We start from the raw sequence: 23,362 nt of genomic DNA on the forward strand, positions 1-23,362 counted from the left end.
GATCCTTCAGTGACGTCGTAGCGCATGATGGTCAGTTATCACAGAGACGTTAGTGCCATATAAATATGGGCGGAACATTGAGACTACCCAAACAAGAGCAAGAAATTCACGCTCTGTAATGGAATACTCGCGCTCAGCAGCTGTGAGAAGGCGGCTAGCGTAGGTGACAACTCGGTCGTGTCCCCGTTGGCGTTGGGCGAAGACGGCTCCCATTCGGTGACCACTAGCATCGGTTCGGACTTCCGTCGGAGCGAATAGGTCAAAGTGAGACAATATAGGTGGAGTTGTCAGTAGCATGATTAGGTGAGAAAAAGCAGCAGCTTGGTTGGTACCCCATGTAAATGTGATGTCTTTCTTCAGAAGCTCTGTAAGGGGTCGAGCGATGGTTGCGAAATCTTTCACCAACTTTCTAAAATAGGAGCAAAGTCCTACAAAACTCCGGACGTCTTTGGCTGACTGGGGTACAGGAAAACTGGTGACTGCACGAATTTTCTCGGGGTCCGGCTGCACACCACAGGCGTCGACAAGGTGGCCCAACACTGTAATTCGCCGGCGTCCGAAGTGGCATTTCGACGAGTTTAATTGAAGGCCAGCAGTGTGGAATATGCCGAGAATAGCTGACAAACGCTGAAGGTGGGTCTCAAATGTTGGGGAATATACAACGACATCGTCAAGATAACAAAGATATGTTCACCATTTGAACCCTTGTAGTTGAGAGTCCATCATGCGCTCGAACGCGGCTGGGGCGTTGCATAGTCCAAACGGCATAACCTTGAACTTATATAGGCCGTTTGGAGTTACAAATGCAGTCTTCTCTTGGTCTTTTTCGTCGACAGCAATCTGCCAGTAGCCGGAACGTAGGTCTATTGTAGAAAAGCATCGGGTGCCGTGGAGACAATCGAGAGCGTCATCGATGCGGGGTAAAGGGTAAACGTCCTTTTTCATGATTCTATTCAGATGACGGTAATCCACGCAGAAGCGCCACGTGCCTTTCCGTAACATATTTGGTGGAGGTGTAACGTTCCCCGTCTTCACCACGAAGCTTCGCAGTGGCCGTATCGTTCAGTCTCCGACCATGGCTACCAATAACAACAACCCGTCAGCGTCTCCATCAGTAGCTCCAGCCACTACATACCTGACGATGCCCGCCCCCCGTGATCCCGGTACATTCTCCGCACAGCCTGGACTCGACGTCGACTACTGGCTCCGTATGTACGAGCGTGTTAGCCAGACACACCGATGAGATACCTTCAAGAAGAGACGCCGTATCGACGAAGCTGGAGATTAGATATATTCAAAACCAGCGGTAATGGCGTGACCGGTTCACCAGCGACCGCCCTTCGTCTTCCTCGTCAGGCACACACGTGCGTCGCCCCCTAGAATATCAATATACAAGCATGTAGCAATATTCTCCGAGTTTTCGAAATGAGAGGTGTCGAATTAACGAGATTTTGCTGTGCATACATACGAATGTGGAAGAGGATTTTAAATACCGAAAAACAGCACCATTTTAAGCTTATGTGAATTTACCTTAACGTATAAGAAAATTTTATACCACAGTGTTCAACGTTCACCTTCTATCGATATCGAAGTAAATTTCACACAAAGATTGTGCAAGCTCAAGGAAAGCATGCTTCACGAAGCTTGTCAACCTGTTAGTACTTGGTCTTGACCGTTACGTCCTCAAAAAAGGGCTTATTTATTATTAACTGCTGCATTGCTGTTCGATATATGCTTCGACCGATAACATTCCAGGGAATTCATTTGAAGGCCTTCCTATTCTTCCCCCAATTCGCTGCCTTCTATGAGTTTCTATTGTAATCCTCGCTATCGTCTCTGAAGCCGACAAATATGGGCCTCGGTTCAGGATTCCGCTTGCATGTGCAATGCATGTAAGTCCGGAACATGCGAGAACTTGAAAGGCTGAATGCTTTGCAGTTCACTGTTTGAAGCGCATCAAGCTTTTTGTTTATTCCAAAGCACTGCGTTGTCGTGGAGTGTGGTTCACATATAACGGCTTGCATCGGGAAAAAATAAATAAGCAAACAAATATAAAAATACTTAAATAAATAAATAAAGGAGGAAAGAACGAAAGATAGAAAGAAAAAATGAAAGAAACAAATTAAGATGCAGTAATATATATATATATATATATATATATATATATATATATATATATATATATATATATATATATGAACAAATAAATAATGAGGAATAAAGGACAAACAAACAAAACTTCTAAGTTACGAAAGCAGATGGGAAAAATGCAGCGCGCTCTTCTATTTATTTCGCGAGGCAAACTAAGGTCTCTGAAAATATGTGCTCAAACCAGCCCAACCGTTGTCGCTGTTCAGCTCTTTCAACGTCTGATTGTCTTCTCTTCGCCATGCGCTAGGTTTTATTGAAGATGTACAGAACATTTTATTGTTTGTTGTTGTTGCTGTTGATATTTCTGCCACGAGTTTGTCTCCGTTCCTCAACTTTCACCGCTGGCTCAGAAGCACGCGCACTTTTGCGAAGCCCATCTGAGACGTCTTTGCCGCGCTGTGCAAACAATAAAGAAATGCGCAAGCGCATCAAAAGGAAAACAAGAATGTCCTGGTGAAAAGCCCTGACAAAATTCTCGAATGGAAGTTGCTAAACTCAGTTGTACTTTTCGCAGTCTAAAGCGACTCGGCGCGCACGCGAGGCATGTTTAAAATGGAAATTACACGAACCGTGTATTTTCTCGAAGCATACGCATTTAAACGACCCACCGAGTCTCTTCTAAACCTCTTAAGCATCCCATTATGCAACGTCTTTGTTTGTACTCTTCTTAACACAGTCGTTTTGTATGTTTTCTTGTTTGTTTCTTCGTTCTTTAGCTTTAAAACTTGAAACGTCTCAGAATGCTGTAAAACTTCACTGTCGCAAAAGACCGCATTTATAGGTGAAGCGAGCACTTAAACCGGCATCTCCTACCGAGCCGAAAACACTGCAAGTGCCTCAGCCTTCGTGCATATGACGAACGACGCTGAATGACTACAGTGCTCGCGGTACGTTTTTCCATCTTGAGTGGTTATATCCTTGAAATGACAACACGTTCCCATTCTGCCATATGTAACTCTTTGAAAGTGCTACAAGTATAACCTACAAACAGGTCATGTTGATAATCATATTGTTTCATTTCGGCGCGCGAATGAAATATAGTTTAGAATACCTTAACAAAGGCGTTAAAGGACAACCTAGAAAAATTGGCAGATTCTCCGTACAGTGGGAATCGGTGATATGCGAAGTATGAATGAGAAAGGTTAATATGACACTTTAAAAGAGCACAACCTTACGAGGCAGACCTAAATTATACCGTACATCACATCCATGTCATATTTATCATGTTTGGACGTATCATTTACCTTCGTCGTATATTCACGTGACGTGATACCAAATTTTGTATATGTGGAGCTAGCGAATGGGCCATGATAGCGCCGCAAGAGCGTTATGAGCGTGGCATGCAGTCATGTTTTACATGGCACGCATGTCATGATTATCATGTTTGGACGTGTTATTTACCTTCGTCGTCCCTTCGCAATCACGTAATACCAAATTTGGTATATGTGAAGCTAGCAAAACCTCCGCGAGCGCGCTATGGGCGTATCATGCAGTCATGTTTTACAGGAGACGCGTATCATGATTATCTTGCTTGAACGTGTCATGTACTTTCGTCATCCATTCACGTCCTGCAATACCAAATTTAGTATATGTGCAGCTAGTAAAACGACCACGAGCGCACCATGAGCGTGGCATGTGGTCATGACTAGTCAACATGAATGTCATGGCATGCACGTCATGATTTGCAGCTACGGTCTGTCACGTATGTTCGCTATGCAGTCATGTCATACCATACCAATTTTTCAAATGTCATGTGAACGAAACCACCGCAAACGCAACAAAACCATAATATGTAAATCATAACATTTATGATACACATGTCATCATTTTCATGTTATGTCTGGTCATATAGCCTGGTAATACAGTCATACAGTCTGGTCATACAGTCATGTTATGCCATACCAATTTTGGTATCGATACCGTTATCGAAACGACCAGGAGAGCTAAAAGTCGTAGGTGGCTAGAGAGACAGACAGACAGACAGACAGACAGACAGACAGACAGACAGACAGACAGACAGACAGACAGACAGACAGACAGACAGACAGACAGATAGATAGATAGATAGATAGATAGATAGATAGATAGATAGATAGATAGATAGATAGATAGATAGATAGATAGATAGATAGATAGATAGATAGATAGATAGATAGATAGATAGATAGATACGCTCAAAGTCGCCAAAGTTCGGCAAGAAGTGTTTCGCCCGAGGTGGTCAAAATTTCCGAAGCCCTCCACTACGGTGTCTCTCAAAATCATATAGTGGTTTTTGGACGCTAAACCCCACAAATCAATCAATCAAGAAATGTCTTGCCTTTCTAGAGAGCTTCGGGCAACACGTTCTACGCTTCACAACCCGGAAAAGCGGCCACATTGTTTCGGGTCAAGGTTTTATATGCTTTGAAATAAACACGGTAATGGTGTCGTATAGCGCGCTTCACGGAGACAAACACGGCTCGAGAACACCCATTCCATGCTCACACACATAAACAAGTGCGCGTAAATGTTTGGGCTACTGTCCACTCACTTCAATATACATCTTTTGTATATAAACATCTCACAAGACACGCACAGATCTCTTATTTCGAGCCAGCGTAATCCGCTTTGTCACTGAGCACATGATAGCAGTTCGAGCACCGTTTCTTGGTTGTTATAGAAACGGTGCGTCATGAAACATTTCTGCCGACGCTTGTGGATCGGCGGGCGGGCTTTGCAGGGATGTTGGTGAGGCCCTTGTTTTTCTTTCTCCTAAGCCTTTCCTGTACCACTGCTTGAACAAAATGTGCGCAACAAAGTTTTATTGGCCAGTTCAACGTTGTGTGCGCAGCATTATTGTCTCCACGTGTGTATATAGGTATATAACGGCTTTTCGCAGGCTTAGCGCAATGTCATTCAGCTTTCGAGGTATATAATCTGCCCAGTTATTTTTTTACCAGAAGGATTGAAAACGGTTTTCTAGGTCTGCAGATTCAATCTTCCAAACAGGGCTCGAAAGAACGAAGTATCTTTTTCTTTAAAGACAGGTTGAATGCTACGAAATAAATATATCATGCAATCTTAAAAGAATATGCGCATGGTGTTGGTATTACTGTTCTCCTCATCACTATAGAAAGGGAGAACGCATTGTAAGAGCACTACAGTGTACGCACATGTGCTTAGCTTTTTGGCTGCATCCACTACAGGTTCATTATATTATCAAAAAGTTGCTGTCGTAGCAATAAGGCCGGATATTCCCATGACTTTATAAAACTTCAACATTGAACAGAGCATTGTGTAATTTATTCGTGTGGAGGTCCCAGAAGCTGTACCTTACTATAAAGGCTCGAATGCAGGTCACTCTACGGTTGCAACGCACTGCAAAAATTAAGCATTAACAAAATTAAATGGCGTGCGTGGCTTGCCATTTGATAACAGTAATTAGAATTTCAATTAATCTAGGCAAGTAGACTAAGCTTTGGAATCAGCGCTCTGCAGAGCCTGCCGAATGGAAAACGCAGGAAACATCGCGTAATCGCTGGTGCTCAAATCGGGTTCTACTTCTCCAGAACCTACATGCCTCCCGTTTTCAAACTTGGACTCAGATGAAATTAACCAGACAAAATTAAAAGTCGGTGTCCAAAAAAAAGAAAAAAAAGAAAATGAAAACGTGCGTTTGCTTTTATGTCAGTAAAACAACAAGAAGGTTAAAATTAGGGCCATAACCGCCATGTATAGGTGCACTATAACACAAACAAACGCATCATTGCGCAGGCACCTCCATTTAAGCAAAATACCACACGTTTAGCCCAGTGCGAACAATTAATAGCACACACACTCAGTCCCAAACGTCGCAGAACAAAAAAAAACACAAAAGAATAGCTACAAGAAAGACGCAGCCACAAAATTACAACACGACTTATAGGATGACGGCAGTTACGAACCTGAATATAAAGTTCTAAGATCTTTTTGTGTTTATTTCAATTTACGTGTCTTTCCTTTGCGGCTGTGTTAGAATATTTTCTGTACACCACCGTCATTCCTAAAACGGACCTCTTCAGTACGAGAACTTCAAAGTGGTTCATTCATTTTATTTGCATACGTTTATTGAGCACGGCAACGTCTGATCGGGACACCATATGATAAGTTGCGGTCAGTGTACCAGTCTGGTATATTTTCTAGGATTCTCTGGTAAATGTTTTTAACACGCATGCATATGCACTCATTAGCAGGTCAGATTCTTGAGGTGTACTCTTTGCACCGTCATTGCATTCCTGAATATATCTAAAGTTGTCTTCAAACATCGCCCCTGAAGTCTAAAGTCTACAAGCTGAACCATAATCACAAAGCACAAAACGTGCCTTTCAAATGTAGCACTTCCAGTGTACAGGAGCAACATCTGCTCCACGTAACGATCCAATTTTTTGAATGAAGGAATATCAAGTACGGTGCAACAACGAGCAATAAACTATATACTTGGCAATACCACTAACCCATTTCCTGAAACCATCGAGGAGATGGAGAGATATTCATCGACGTTCTTTAGGGCATCAAACGGAAACCAAAATTTTCTTTCTGAATCCAGACACTATTACCGCGCAGCAAGCAACGGCTGATCCATAAAAAAACTAAATTGCGTAAGTTAAGCTAAGTAGCTCGTTCATACTCCCGAATGCGTGGTGTAATAGTTGACTGTCGTTAACCCTAAAATCCCTACGCGAGTGCGAATGCATGCATTGGGTACGGTTGACACAAGTTACAGGCAGTTTGAACAGAGGATGCTCCCGCAGATTAACAACATTTGCGAAGGAGGATCTTCAAGAACCCTCTATTAAGTTCGAAGAATATCTGGATGGCAGGCATATTTATCTACGCCAAGGCAACGTCTTAAACAGCTTTATGACGGCAGTTTTTCAATTACCCAAACGATTCACTAAGCCCATAACGTTTCGCTTTCGAATCTACCCTGTTTCGCGGGAAACCGCGTTTTCCGTGGGTTGAGGTGACCCGGTGCCTAGTGATCAAACCAGCAATCATCAGCTTCCACTTCCAAGCAGCACTCTGTTTAGGTTCTAAATTCCAGCAAGGCCTATAACTCGGCCTTACTCGCACGATGCTTATTACGCCTCGCCTTCTTTGGGAGACGATCAACTAGAAGAAAGGGCCTAAAATGAATAGAAAAAGGTGGTGGTGAGAGAAGAAACGTAGGGGCCTGGTAGCTTTTATCATGGGCACAAAATAGGTTTTGGAAAAGAGGAGCCGTGCAGATTGTAGGCTCATTATCGAAGCCAGCTTGACGACGCTAAGAGAGATATGTACAACAATGCAGCCGGATGCACTCGGAACAACCCAACGGTTGGCTTGCGGGGGGGGGGTGTCTCCCCCAGTCATTTTTTCTCCTCTCTCTCTACCTTGCATGCCAATCCCATGCACCAGAACGTCTACATAAATTCTTTTTGAATCTTTCCCTTTGCGTCGCCCTAAAAAATAGCCGTCTGATGTCAGGAGCCGGAAACCCATTAGACGCCACAGTCCGAGACAGGCGCGTACTGATGGGAGGGGTGGAGACGGTGGAGAAAGACAGAGAGGGAGAAGGTGGGTGCATGTTAACGACGAAGAGCAATCAATCTCAGAAGGATGATTGTATACGTCTTCGTTTAGCTGTGGCTTGGTAAATATAAAAAATAAATAGAATCACAGAATATCTACAGAGGGAATGATGACGAGCACGGCGAAGCATCCGTTCGTTCATCCGCGCTTCCGTCAGGCCGTTTGTTCTTACTTCCGTTTGTCCGTCCATGCATCCGTCCGCACGGCCGTCCTTCCGTCCATGCGTCCGCGCGTGCGTTCCTGCGTTCGTCCATGCTTCCGTCCATCTATCTATCCGTCCGTCCGTGCGTCAAACAGACAGACAGACTGACGATGGAGCGATGCAGCCAGCGGATGATTCACTGTTTGCCAATAAAACCATCCGAAGCTTCAGACTACTCATCATCATTTGCTTTGAGGTGGTTACTACATACATGCATATATATACAGGTGACGACCAACCCACGCCTTAAGGACCCACGCCAGGCCTGCGTGGAAAGTGCAGCACAGTCGCAGCGAAAGCTAGAAGACCGGCCTTTCAGAGTTTTTTCTGAACACTCATTGAGTAACTCCTGCAAGCACACTTGCTGGTACCCACTACAGCATTAATAATAACAATTTTAGGGTAGTAGGCCGGCATTCGCTCGGCTATCATTTGTCATTCTTCTGAGAAGCGTGGTATCTGCTAAACTATTGCGAGGAATTTAGTGCCAATTGCTGATGCAGTGGCTGACAACGATGAGGAATTATGCCTAAAGTTGGTGTGCGCCACAATCATTAGGTGATTGAGAACAAGCTTTTGTAGCAGGTTGGAGCATCAGACGACCCACTCGTTACACTATTCGCATTGTGTGACGCTTGGTTGTTCATTTGCTGCTCTGGAACGCTTTGTAAGTCGTACTAACTCGGTTGCTTTCCCGACATCAAGCCTGCCTAAGGCAAGTTTGCCAACAAGTCAAAAGCTCCGGCGTGGCTCAGTGCTTAAAATACAGAGCTGGCGCTAAACGGACCCGGGTTCGAGCCTCACTGTGTCTTTGGTAGGAGGTTTTTTTTGATGATTTCGCACGATGTGCTTTACTAACATCAGTGGCGGCGGTGGCGGCAGTGGTGGCTACGGCGGACAAATACGGCGCTGCGCGAGACCCGAGTTGTGATCTCATAACAGCTTTCGCTGTAATAAGCGTGGTTCAGACACCTTATGGTAGGGGAACTTCGTTACAAGCGAAAGAAAACATAGTGCATGCGGCAATTTTGCGCTTTCAGGACCACGACGCTACAATCAACGTGAACCGATCGATCAATCACTGAACAATGCTTCTCTACTTTAGTTTGGAACCGCACCACTTAGTGTCGAAGAAAAAATATTGCTGTCTTCTGCACGCTTCTATTGTAGCATGGTTATACATAGCAATGACCATGCATATGAGGCCGCTAGATCTGCACACGACGGTACCCAATATCCAGCCATCCCGTTCTCAAGAACCGACGCAGCTACAAGACTTCATTCGCTTGCACATGACCTCACACTGGTACAGCAGAACTCAACAGACTTCACAAACGCGCGCCTGCATAACTTGGATCCCGATCTGCAGCTTCGTCTTTCCCCTAGGATACCTCGAGCTGAGGAGACTCTTCTATGCCGCCTGTGGCTTGGAGTGACCTTCACGAACGCATACTCCTATCTGATTGGAATGGCCAGCTCTTCTACATGCACTTACTGCAGCTGCGAAGAAACTATCGCACACCTTCTATGTGAGTGCTCCCATTTCAACGCGCCAAGACAAGAACTGACTGCAGCTCTGGATAGACTGAATGATCGGCCTTTCTCGGAACAAAGGATTCTGGGTCATTGGCCGAGCCCATCCTCAGCCCAGAAGGTTTTGAAAGCTTTGCTGCGCTTTTTGCAGACAACTGGCCTCAGAGACAGACTTTAATGTCTTATACTCTTTGATGTGGCCTTTCCTCTGTCGCTAGTTTTTTTTGTAATTTACTCTCTCTCTCTCTCTCTCTTCGCAAAGTTTTTTATCATCTTTTATTCGCCTCACCCCTTTCTCCAGCACAGCGTAGCCAGCTGGTCTAAGAACTGGCTAACCTCCCTGTCCTTCCGCTTAAACTTTCCTCCTCCTCCTCCTGTTTCACATATCTTTGGACTGTTTTACGCCTATTGCTTTAAATTATACGAGTACTAGTGCTCTTAAACTTGGTTTGTTATGTATCATCCATGCGATGTGAAGCAAATTTTATGGCAACCACGAGGCAAAAAGCTCTCCCGCTTATCAATAATTACCCCTGTAAACAGACTTGTAAGTGTCTGTTTTCCTTCACTCTGCTGATAAAAAAAGTTTTGTTGTGGAAGTATAGTTATTTGAACAACAATTAGTGAAGAAGATACATTACACTGTAATTGTGTTTTTCTACGTCTATAACAATGTGATGAAGTCCAGTGTTTTAAAGCTGCCTTGCCAAAGGTGGATGATACGGTGAAAGTAACCTGACGTTATTAGGTCCACAATATACGCGAGTTAACTCAGGGTCACCTGGCTAGGCCCACTCAGGGACGGTCAGATTAAACCTGACCGCTCTCGCTCAGACCCTCTATACAGCCAGGATTTGAGAGGTGAGGTCCTGGGCTTTAATCAGCGTGTTCATTTCTTCTTGTTGGAAGGGGGGCCGGCAAAGGCACAGCCCCACAGGACATGCTCGAAGTCCGCATAACTGCCACACAAGGGGAAATCTGGGCTTGAGAACCGTTCGGCGTATATTTAGTGCAGTGCCGCTGGGCTGGGGTAGTAAACTGAAAGTGGTTTTAGGGGCTAAGCATCTTACACCATCGGTCGTATGTCCCAAGTCGTCCTCGTAGTAGTAGTGTCCACTCCTCGTTTAGTCTTTAGAATGTCTGATCGATGGCGGTGCTTGTATATGATCAATATATGATGAAAAGATGCGAGATGGCGGTACTTGAGGTGTTCACTAGATGGACGAACAGACGGACAGACAGACGAATGGACGGACGGACGGACGGACGGACGGATGGATGGACAGACAGACAGACGGATGGATGCACAAAAGGAAGGTCAAACAGACAGACGGACGAATGGACGGACGGACTGACAGACAGACAGACGCACAGACGGACGGATGGACGGATGGACAAAAAACCCAGGCAGACGCATGGACGGACGGACGGCCTGGCACACGGACGACATACGGGTGGACGGATGCGCGGATGGTCGCAAAGATGGAAGCCAGAACGAATGGACGGATGGAAGCACGGACGCACTGACGGACGCTTCGCCCCACTCATCATCATTCACTACGCGGATATGCTGTGAAGTTTTTAGGGGCGAAGCTCCTTAAAGCGGCACCCGTTCGTCCCTCGTAGCCGTAGTCGTAGTGTGTAACAAGTGTTACATTTTGATTTGCAAGGTGGTGCTGGTGGGAGGTTTTTCCTGTGCTTTGTTGAACTATAAAAAGTTCACGGCGTGCGCGTTAACTAAAGCCAAAATACTCCTGTCTCTCATTATTCCCCATTAGTAGCCATTGACATGTACATTGAGCACTATCTGACAAGAAAGGTTTGCTACGTTATACTCGCTGGGTCTAACCTCCTTAGTTTTAGAAAGGTTTAGCGAGCGTTGAGCCACAGTGCCATGAATACAATGAACTAGTATATACCATGAACTCGAGGTGGTTAAAAGTGGGAAGTAGATTCGAAGCACAAGCCGTAAGAAAAGTAAAAGCCAAATTCTCTTGTCTTTCATTTCTCATAAGCAGCCATTGGTATGTACATTGAGCACTATCTGACAGGAAAGGTGGCTACGTTATACTCGCAGGGCGTAACCTCCTTGGTTTTAGAAAGGTTTAGCGAGCGTTGGGCCGCAGTGCCATGAATGCAGTGAACTAGTATATACCATGAACTCGAGGTGGTTAAAGGTGAGAAGTAGACCCGAAACGCAAGCCGTAAGAAAGTGTGTGTGTGCCACCTCTCGTTTAGTCCTTGAAATGTCCGCTGGATGGCGGTGCTTCTATATGGGCAATACCACGTGGCTGAGGTCTGCGCGTAGACCGACCACGTGCATGCACAGGTGCTGTGAAGTGTAGCGTATTTATTTATTATTGTGGTTCTTTTTGGCTTAGACCAGTGTATTTTAGTACAGTTTTCTAACACGTGGGCATCGGTAAACTGAGCTAGCCATGGTCAAAAAGACCGTAAAGTGTTCAGAGTGCGGGGTAGGTTGGAAGGTGGAAGTTAGTGCGGAGGAGAAAGCAGAAGATGACGCCAAGTGTAGACAGTGCGAGTTTGAGGAGAAAATGAAAAATATGATGGCGGTCCAGAGTGGGCTCATGGAGAAAATCGCAGAGCTGGAGAATGCATTGGCGAAGGAGCGAGAGAAAACGTCAGCCATGGAAGAAAGGCTCCGGTCAGCCGAGAAGGGCCTATCGAAGGTCGTGAAAGGGAACGAAGACGCAGGTGACGGCGGAAGCATTATGGCGACGACCCCCCGTGCGGGAGAGATGAAGGAAACAGGCATGACAAAGGCAGATACATTGGCCACAGGGCCCAGCTACCGGGAAGTAGTTTTGAGGGAGGGAGGGAGCAAACCAGCAGCCGTGACTCACGCTAGTCACCTAGTCAGCAGCCAGGTGCAGGTTTCAGAAGGAATGTCTGAACAGGTCATCATCGCCGGTGACTCAAATTTAGTCCGATGCGCAGCGGCAATCAAAGAAAGGGTGAAAGGCGACAAGAGAGTTGCGATAGGGACGTTCCCAGGACAAACGCTGGGGACAGTAATGAGTCAAGCGGGTGAACAACTCGCAGCTAAAGCTAACAATCGTAACCTCGTTGTAATTGCGGGAGGGCTAAATGACGTCCTGAAAAAAGAATCGTCAGGACTAGCGACGACCTTGGCGAAAGGGGTGGATGACATGCGCGCCGTGTCCCCCCAGGTGCAAATTGTAGTATGCACAGTACCGGAAGTACCAGTACGCAACGTCAACCTGCAAAGAGCGGTTGTCGACGCAAACAAAGAGATATGGCGAATTAGTCGAGAGAAGGGTTTCGAGGTAGTGGATTTAAACAGGGAAGTGCACAGGTGGGGTGGATTCCAAAGAGACAAGATTCATTTCGATAAGAGGCTTGGACACGAGGTGGGCTGGCGACTGGCAGGACGCGCAGTAGCTTTTTTGGGGGGCTCACGGGCCCTTCGGAGTCCGGGGTAGCTCGTAACAGGGAAAACAACCAGGAGGACGCTTTGACAGGTAGAATTGTGAAAAACCAGAAAAAAGGTAAAGGAAAAAGGAAAAAGGCGCGTGTTGCAATTAGTTACATAAACATGCAGGGTGGCAGAAAGAAGGCAAAATGGTTAGAGATTGAGGAGCAGTTAAACAAAGAACAGATAGGCGTGTATGCGGTGACAGAAACACACCTTAGAGACTTGGAAGAGCCACCACATATTGAAAATTATGTTTGGGAAGGGTGTAACAGGACCATAACGGAAAGGAAAGGTGGGGGTGTAGGAATGCTAATTCATCGCGGAGCCAAATGGGTTAGAGTGAAACAGACGTGTTCAGAGCACCTCTGGGTTCTGGGCACAGTAGGTGGAAAGGAAACGTGGCTAGGGGTAGCCTACTTGTGGACGGGGAATAACTGCAGAGAAAAGAATCAGGAGATAGTGGATTGCATGAGTGCGGATATTAAGGAATTTGGTAATGGGGCCGAAATCATCCTTCTAGGGGACATGAATGCCCACATACATGACCTTGACGGATATTCAGACACCAATGGGAAGTTATTACTAGATCTTTGCGAGCAACATAGTCTGGAGATAGTTAACACGGGGCCTAAATGTGACGGCCAGATCACATGGGAAGTCGGAAACAGGCAATCAAGTATTGATTATTGTCTCATGACTGAAGGAATTTACCACAAACTGACAGAAATGAGGATAGACGAGGAAGGCATTAACAGCTTGGGTAGTGATCATAAACGAATAACATTACAAATGGGATACGAAACTGAAAATATGAGCATGGAATCAAAGTCTGGCAGCTCGTATTTAAATGACAAACAAATAATAAATATAGCCGCAAGAGTCGAGGAAGAAGTAGGCGAAATACCAGGCAAGGACTGGGAGTATAGTGAGCTGTTACATCTAATGACGAAGGAGATAGGGAAAGAGAAGAAAACTGTTTGCTGGAAAGGAAAAAGGAAGCCAAAAAGTTGGTGGAACAAGGAAATCCGGGAGGCGATCGAGAAGCGACGCGAAGCATCACGGGAGCATAGAAAGGCAAAAAAGGAGAAGCGGCCGCAGGACGAAGTAAAAAAAATATGGGAAATATATTTAGAGAAAAAATCCCTTGTACAGAAATTGGTAGAGGCAAAAATTAAAGGTGAAAGTGAACGCTGGATGACAGAGATACATGAAAAAAAGGGGGCCGCGCCTAGGATTTTTTGGAGCCACATAAAGGCGCTAGGTAGGAAGTCTGTCACAACGCAACAACATATTCTAGATGAAGCAGGAAATCAATTGGAAGGGTACGAAGCGCTAGGTTACATCCAAAAGGTAACAGCCGATTCGTTTCAAAAGAGCGGCCAGGGGATCTCCCCGGTGAGTAAAAGTGTGGCGGAGAAAGCAACAGAGGAAGAGCTAGTACTTGATAATTTCAACTGGAAAAAGGCCGAAGGAAAAATTCCAAAGCGCACTGCCGCGGGTTTAGATGGGATTCCCGTTAGCCTCATTAACGAACTAGGACATAACACTAAAGAAGCATTGTTAAAAGCAGTAGAAAAAAGCTTAAAGGACGGACAAATACCGGACAGTTGGCGACAAAGTAGAATGAACTTAATCTATAAAGGCAAGGGAGAAAAGGACAAGATTCGCTCGTATAGACCACTAACCATTACATCGGTACTATACAGGTTGGCGATGCAAGCAGTAAAAATGAAAATAGAAACATGGGCCGAACATAACGATATTTTGGGAGAACTTCAGAACGGATTTCGAGTCGACAGGCGGTTAGACGATAACCTGTTTGTTCTCACTCAGTGTATAGAAATATCTAAAATAGAGAATAGGCCCTTGTACGTGGCTTTTCTAGACATCACTGGGGCATACGACAACGTTAACCAGGAAATTTTGTGGTATATATTGAAAGGAATGGGCATGGGCGACGACTGTATACAGCTTTTGAGGGAGATATACCGAGAAAATACAGTTTGCATAGAGTGGGAAGGAATGCGTAGCAAAGAGAACGTTGAGGTTAGCAAGGGTCTGAGACAGGGATGTCCTTTGTCCCCGCTGTTATTCATGCTGTACATGGTGAGTATGGAAAAAGCGCTAGAAGGTAGCAACATTGGTTTTAATCTGTCACACAAACAGGGCGGCATGATGATTGAGCAGAAGCTTCCAGGTTTATTTTATGCGGACGATATCGTCTTATTTGCGGACAGTCGAGATGATATACAGCAGCTGGCGAATATATGCGGAAGGGAAGGTGAAGCTCTTGGACTAGGATTCAGTGTAACGAAGTGTGGATTGATGGTATTCAATGATCCCTGTGATCAGACGGTGTCCATACAAGGCCAAGAAATACCGAGGGTAAGCGAATACAAGTACCTTGGAGTATGGGTAAATGAGAGTGATAGATACATGGAGGTACAGGAAAAAGCCTCGGCAGCAAAAGGAAAGAGGAATGCGGCAATAATGAAGCACAGAGCGTTGTGGGGATACAATAGGTATGAGGTGCTTCGAGGTCTGTGGAAGGGTGTAATGGTTCCAGGGCTTACTTTTGGGAACTCAGTGGTGTGTATGAGGGCAGAGGTGCAATCGGGAATGGATGTAAATCAAAGGACTGTGGGACGCCTCGCATTGGGTGCTCACGGGAAGACGACAAACGAGGCTGTAAAGGGCGATATGGGGTGGGCAGGTTTTGAGGCGAGGGAAGCGCAGAGCAAAATAAGGTTCGAAGAAAGGCTAAGAAATATGAAGGAGAGGAGATGGGCGGAGAAGGTGTTCCGTTATTTGTATAGGAAGAGCGTGGACACACAGTGAAGAAAAAGAACTAGAAGACTCACTAGTAAATATACGGCTGGTATTGTAAGCCATATGTCAACAAAGAGCGTTAAGGGAAAAGTCAGGGAGGCGGAGAGGATTTACTGGATGGCAGCTATGGAGAAAAAACCGGCTTTGAGTAACTACCGAAAGGGCAAAAATGAAATAAGGAGGGAGGCATTTTACGATAATTCAAGGGGAAGCGCTTTACTGTTTGAAGCGAGATCGGGTTGCCTTAGAACGCGTAGTTATAAAGCAAGATTCAGTAAAGAAGAAGAACAATGCACATGCTGCGGGAAAGATAAGGAAACGGCGGAGCATGTTCTGATTGAATGTGGAGATATCCACCCAGGTGTACGTTTGGGCACGAGCCTACAGGAAGCCTTGGGTTTTAGGGACAACAATGGAAAGCTGAACACACCCGCGATTGAAATAAGTAAGAGGCGGTTAGAGTATTGGTGGCAGAAAATTAGAGAGAAAGGACAAAAATAAATATTGGAAAAATAAAATATGGACAGTGTGCCGTAAATGGCAGAGAACTTAAGCTGAAAATTTACCTTTTTTCCATTAAGATAGAATTTATCGAAGTAGAGGCATTAGGCCAACATCAAAAAAGAAAAAAAGTTTTTTTTTTGTCGAGCCTGGTGGCATACTTGTCACCACCCCGTTATAAAGGGGACGCTCATAGCATCCATCCATCCATCCATCCATCCAATATATGATGAAAAGATGCGAGATGGTGGTACTTGGAGCGTTGAATAGATGGACGAATGGACAGACAGACATGCTTGGATGAACGCATGAACGGACACAGGGGTGGATGCACGGACGGACGCAGGGACGGACGCAAGAACAGACGCACGCACGGACGGGCGGATGTCCGCATTGACGGTCACACAGACGGACGCATAGACGAACGGAAGCAAGAACGACTGGACGGAAGAATGCTTCGTCCCACTCTCCATCATTCACTCCGTTGATATGCTGCAAATTTTTCGCTCCTTTTGTCTCTGTACCGTGCTTCGAAAGTTAAGCTTATTTGGTCGACAAATTGTTTACTTAGCCTTGTTTCTTGTCTCCTGTGCACTACTTGTCTAAAAGACGTTCTGGGCGAGAGAACTTCTATAACATAATAACTTGGAACGACTAGCTTCTCTGAAACTTACAGAAGTAAATGTTAAGCTAGGACGCAAATACTTTGAACAGCATAGAAGTTCAAATATGGCTGCTAGCGCGTGCTGCTTTGCACATTACGTTTCAATTTCAGCGGCCTGGCTTCTGTCTGTATTGTTGGATTTTTCTTCCTCGGTGAAGAGGAATTTCTTCGGCACTGGTCTTGTCCTTGTGTGTCGGTCTGTGACGGACGAGTGAAGCTTGTCTTTCGGCCAGCCTGGTATTGGTAGGCTGATGTGTCGATGCGCTGGCATAAGTGGCATGCCAACATGTGAATACGCAAAATGTACATGTTCATGTTTTACTTGTGTCTCTTGTTTACCTTGAAATATTTTTTGTGGCTGCGTTTGTGCGAACCATCGAATCTACGTGTTCTTTCAACGTCATTTCATATCCATGTTCATTGTAAATTGCGTCTGTTTTGTCATCATCGTTATTGTATGTCTAAAAAGAAACTGTTCTTTTGAGTATTATTGAAATTTGTGACTATAAAATTTTCAAAACAGGATACATCGAATGTACATGTTCTTCGCAAGTCATCTCATATCCATGTTCATGTAAATGAAGTCTGTTTTGTCATCATCATTATTGCATGTTTAAGAAGAGACCGTTCTGTTGAAATGTTATTGACGTCTGTGACAATAAATTTTTCTAAAATAAATTTTTAGTGTACTGACGCAGTACACTAAAAAGAACTTTCATGGCAAATCTGTACACTGGACCACGAGCAGAAATTCTGCTTAAGTTTTACAGAGCTGCCAGTGGCTTAACAGGAACAGTAGAATCAATAGATTCATGCTGTCTGGAAGATGTTTCATCACAGGAGCTAAATGAATGGTGACAAGTAGTACACTGAGCAAAGAGGAAGGAAAAGCATCCTGCACGAAAAAAATGGAAACGATGGCGTTGCAATCACGTACCTAACCAGTTGCGCGAGTTTGATTGGTTGAGAAGATAGAGAGCATTGCCTACGCGTGACCGGTTAGCACATTGGGGAGCCGTTCGAAATGACCGCTGTCCAAACTGCAGCAGAAGAGAGGCGGCCCAACATGCTGTTTCTGTGCTCGGTGGCGAAAGGCGTCTCGCCCATGGTACAACGCATCTTTGGCTTTCGCACAGTGCGCATGGAAACAGAACGTGAACTGTTTGCAAGATTGGTTTTAACAGTGACCTTGCACTTAATGCGGCGGTGACGCTGTTTAGCGGAAATACGGCACAAGCCTCATAAAGGTGCCTATCCCGCACTCCAGAAAATATGGCTCGCTGTGTGGAATTACCTTGATCAGCAGCTGGAACCACACGGCGAAGAGGTTTTACTTCGACGACAGCATACACGTTTCTTCAGAGTAAGGGAGGGACATCTGTAGTTTCCTGTTGTTCAGTACCATCCAAGCGCCCACTCCTGTACGCATGCATACGTGGTGTTCTGTGAAATGTGATTAACTCGATCGATTTTAATTTTCCTTTATCTTGTAACATTCTGATACACAGTGATAAATCAGATTTTGGTGCTCATTTGTAAGATGTATTCACTCTCCTTACTTGTTTTCAATGTTTCGTTTGTGTATGTACGAGTTAAGTGCACAATAAAACTTCCCGTTCTTAGTAGTTTACAGTTGTTCCGTACTAGCTATGCGCCCACTCTAGTACGCATGCATGCATGACATTATCAGAAATGTGAATAACTCAATGCATTTCTAGTTTTTTTTATGGGCGAAGCTCCTTAGGGAGGGGGCTAGTTACTTGTGGTCCATCGTAGCCACCCGCCGTACTCGCAGTGCTCAACATGTGGCGCTGTGGCGCTCACTCCACTCTGATGCGTAGTAGACGCGTGCTTTAGTGTGAAAGGAGACAGACAGACAGACAGACAAAAACAAGCATTTCTCTCCTTATGTCACCAGAGGCGTTCGCTTCTTGGCTGCAACGCGGCTGTGAGTGGTGTATCATGAGCGCTGTGCAATTGATTGCGAGACATAGCAGCCGCGTGATCAAAGAACATTTTTTTGTGCGTTTTGCACAGTCTGTATGATTGCGTTCATAGCTTGATCGCGCCGCTGAGTTACGTTGCGGCGTGTACACTGCTCATCGGCCAGAGAAAACCTGGTGTGTGCACCTGATCTTTGCCGTGAGCTTTTGTCGTTCAAAGATGTGTACTCCTGAACTAGGACGCAAGTTCGTTGGTTTTGAAATGGTTTCACTGCAACTCGTGAATGTAACAGCAATTTTATTGCCAACCGTTTCATGCACTGGGCACTATTTCAGAGCTTCTTCGCATATAAAGAAAACTTTGCCCGTTGCACAAGCTGTTCGAAGCTGCAGGCCATCTGCAGAGCTTGTGATTACCTAGCTTCTTCAAGCCTTTTACATATCTCAACGTCTATTCAGTCAGCTAGGCAGCTCGGCCTCCTTGACAGTTAGGCGGCGTCAGCTCAATGGGAATTTGTGGTGCGAACTTGGACCTAAGTAATGAAACCTTAATTACCATGATAATATGAGTTATGCATTGACCAGTGAAGTTCTGATTAACGTAACCTTACTATCAGAGTCTTATTTAGTTTTACCTAACTTTTCATGTGGATAAACATATTTTAGTAAGCATGATCCCAATGAGCATACTTATAATTAGTAGGGTCTTGATTAGCATGGTGTTGGATAGTCCGGTTGAAGTTTCATAATTAGCTAGGATATGACCAGGTGAATTAGCCAATCAGCCAGGCACACGAGCGCCAGGAGCGAGCAGACGATGAACGAAGGAATGAAGAGGGTTAGCGGCGGCCAAGCAGAGCGCTATAAGGCAGAGGACCACCACAATGATTATACGATTAGCTACAATTAGCTGAGAGGCCAGAGTACTAATTCTTGTGAATGTTATTTTAGTTCTGGCATTGAACGCTTGAAAAATCATTCATATAAAAAGCACCACTAAAAAGCCCTATTAGTATAAAAATCAGAAACTACTTTTTCTTGGGTTCAGTTTTTCATTAAATGGAAGGACAAAAAATTACAGAAGGTGCTACTGATTTGAAGACACCACTCAAGTTTCTCGACGCTCTGGACGTGTCGCTAGGTTTCATTATAACCACTGCAACGCAGCAAAGGCTGAGGGATACATTTGGCCTGTTGTTACTATTAGGTTATTTACGGGAGGTGTCACCACAGCTCGAAGAGATTCAAGAATGAACAACACTTGAGTCTTTATTTGAACTAGTTGGTAAATATTTAAAAAATGGGATACATTGCGAAACAGTGGACCTCTGTTGAGACAGACAGAAGCTGTCTGTCTCTTTGCGCCATTTTTTGCGCTGTTTCCCGTTTCCCGAACTATCTCAAGATTCACCAAACTGGGCCCATCTTACAAAGCACCCCTATTTAAATTATCATCACCCAAAGTTAAGAGAATTCACCTCAAAGCGCATAGGCCGTGTGATTTGAGGTGAATTATTTAAGTGTGTGAATATATTTGGACGCTCAAAGTCTTGTTGTCTTATTGGGGCACTTCACAACGCACAAGCACAATAAGGAATCTTCTCAAATGGCTTAGCTGGCCATATATAAAAAATTTTTGCCAATATAACATTCACTAACGTGATTAGCTTTTATCAAACTACATTACAAATTGCATTCCTGGCCACATTTTGTCTTCGCTGTTATTGCTAGTGATATTCCAACAAATGAATCAACTTGCGTGAGTTCATCAACAGAATAATGCATGCACTCCGAGAGCTAAAGTGTTCTAGCAGGACCATGAAATGTAAAGCATGACATTCGTGACATACATGCCATGATTTTCATGTCATGACTAGTCAAATACGTTCTTCATATAGTAATGTTATACCATACCAAGTTTGGTATTGGTACCATCATCCAAACGGCCAGGAGAGCTAAAAGCCCTATAGGCGGCTAGATAGATAGATACGCTCAAAATCGCCGATGTTCGCTAAGAGATGCCTTGCATTTAAAAATTGTAAGCGGCTAGATAGATAGATAGATACGCTCAAAGTCGCCAAAGTTCGCTAAGAATTGCTTTGCATTCAAAACAAAATGACACCATATCCATGAAGTAAATGATGATGAGTGGGGCGAAGCTTCGGAGGGTGTTATCGGTAAACCGTGCATTGTCCATCTGGTGGCCGCGACCGCCAGTCTGTCTGTATATTCATCATATACAAGTACCGCCATCCAGCGGATATTCCAAATACGCACGATAAGCTGTTAGCGATTTAGAGTACTTTGTACTCTACTACGGGAGAGCAAAAAGCCATCCCATTGGCCTCACATGACAAGCTCCAGCTTTGTGTTTAGAGCGAGTGTTTAACGACTTAGAGTACATAGTACTCTACTATGGGAGAGCATAATGCCGTCCCCGCGATGAAGCAGATTTACAACTGTTTAAGAGAATTTTATTTCCGGATATATGTTACTTAGCTTATGTGCACACAGAAAAATGGACAATGGTGATCAATGCGTATGTACAATGCAAGCTGTTATAAACAGTGAGAGGAAGTGATTTGCGTATGCAGTGATGTACAATGCAAAAATTGTACAACAAAGACAGGATATTCATGACCATCTAGATGACTAAACTTAAATAAACAGTAAGGCTATATGAACAAACAAGAGGGGGGGGGGAGTCATTCACAATGCAGGGTGATGTTTTTGCATTTACCTGTGAGGACAGTTTGCTCTCGTGCTCAAGAACAATATTGCACAAGTCATCTGTTTAGAAAAGGTTTATTCTCTCATGGGACGCAACAAACCTAAGGGACAAGAGTCTGTATAACAGGCACAATAACAAACAAAAGACAAAGCACAACATACATTACACAAATAAACAGAAGTGTCCAAGTCCGTAGGATGTCCATAGTCCATTGTACTAATAACTGTACATACACTACATAAATGCACTAATCACAATATGGACAATGTACATGATGATATATGTACATAATTTACAAGACTTGGTGAAGATGTTAGAAAATATGTACAACAGGTATCAATATTCATAAAAGTTACATAACTTACAGCGTTAGAATGAAGTGCATATATAGGAGAGCTCACACCCGTATGGGACATACACAAACACATAAAAATAGTAAACACATACTGATTACATGCACCAATCAGACATTGACAGGTGACCTGGCTATAGGAACCAGGCCAGGTGGAAGACTAATCGAACGCGTCTGTCAACTACACACACAAGTCATCTACTGAACGAAGACCACATACGGTTAATGCGACAGCTTCGTAGCGCGACCTTGAGAACCCTTTCAAATGGACCTTCAAGCTACCACGCCTTAGGGCCGCTAAACAGAATAATTATGCAAAGCCATTTTTGCGTAGGTGAATTCGAATGTGGTACATTCGAGACATCTAAGCTCAAAGTATGTTTCTTTTATTCAAAAAAGGGACTAAGCCTTTCCACCTTTGTGTACTTAGACAAGTGTCTATGAGCATTGATGCACACATTTTTGTTTCCTTGGACCAGGAAAAAGCTTTTGATCGTGTCGAATGAAATTATCTCTTCGCTGTGCTGGAGTGTTACAGCTTCCCAGCACGTTTAACTGACGTCATCCGCTTACTCTACACTGACTTAGAAACGTCATTAGTAGTGAATGGCCATACATCAGAACCTATTGCGGTAAGCAGTGGCATTCGACAAGGCTTTCCCCTCCCCGCAATTCTCTTTGTATTATGCATAGATCCATTATTGAAACAAATTCAGAAATGCACTTCGATACGCGGTTTTCCTCTCCCAGGCTTGGGCGAAGTGAAAGTAGCGGCATACGCCGATGACATCTCGCTGTTTGTTCGGAACATAGATAGCTACAGAGCTTTTTGCGAATATTTCACACGTATAGTTACCTGTCGGGAGCACGTCTTAATCCCGGAAAAAGCAAGGCATTGTGCTTTGGAATGCACAATGAAGAGTTCCCTGATGGCGTCGAAATCGTCCAAAGAGTTAAAGTCTTACGTGTAACTTTTCTTTCGACTGGTGAGGTAGCCCGCACCACATGGAAAGAGATCCAACGCAAAGTGGACAGACGCATGAGGTCGCCAGAACTTTTCAACACCCTTCACCGAAAGAACTTCTCTAATTAAATCCAGCATAACAGCGCCACAGCTTTATGTAGTCAGAATTGCTCGACCACCTCGTCGGGTTTTACTGAGAGTGGCTACTGCGTGCGGCTCCTTTTTTGGGAAGGACACACTGAAGCTGCTGCTAGAGCCTTGGTCCGCCTACCAGTAAAATGGGGAGGGCTCAGTATACCCAACCTTGATGTAATGTGCCGCATTTCGGCTCTCAAAAACACCTGGGCACTCTTAGAGAACTCATCGTATCGAGGCAGGCAACTCGTAGTGTATCTGCTAGGTACCTCTAGAAGATTTTTTGGTTTAGCAAACGACACGGGACCAGC

This window comes from Rhipicephalus microplus, chromosome 2, assembly GCF_043290135.1.
Source record: "Rhipicephalus microplus isolate Deutch F79 chromosome 2, USDA_Rmic, whole genome shotgun sequence".
NCBI classification, from domain to species: domain Eukaryota; kingdom Metazoa; phylum Arthropoda; class Arachnida; order Ixodida; family Ixodidae; genus Rhipicephalus; species Rhipicephalus microplus.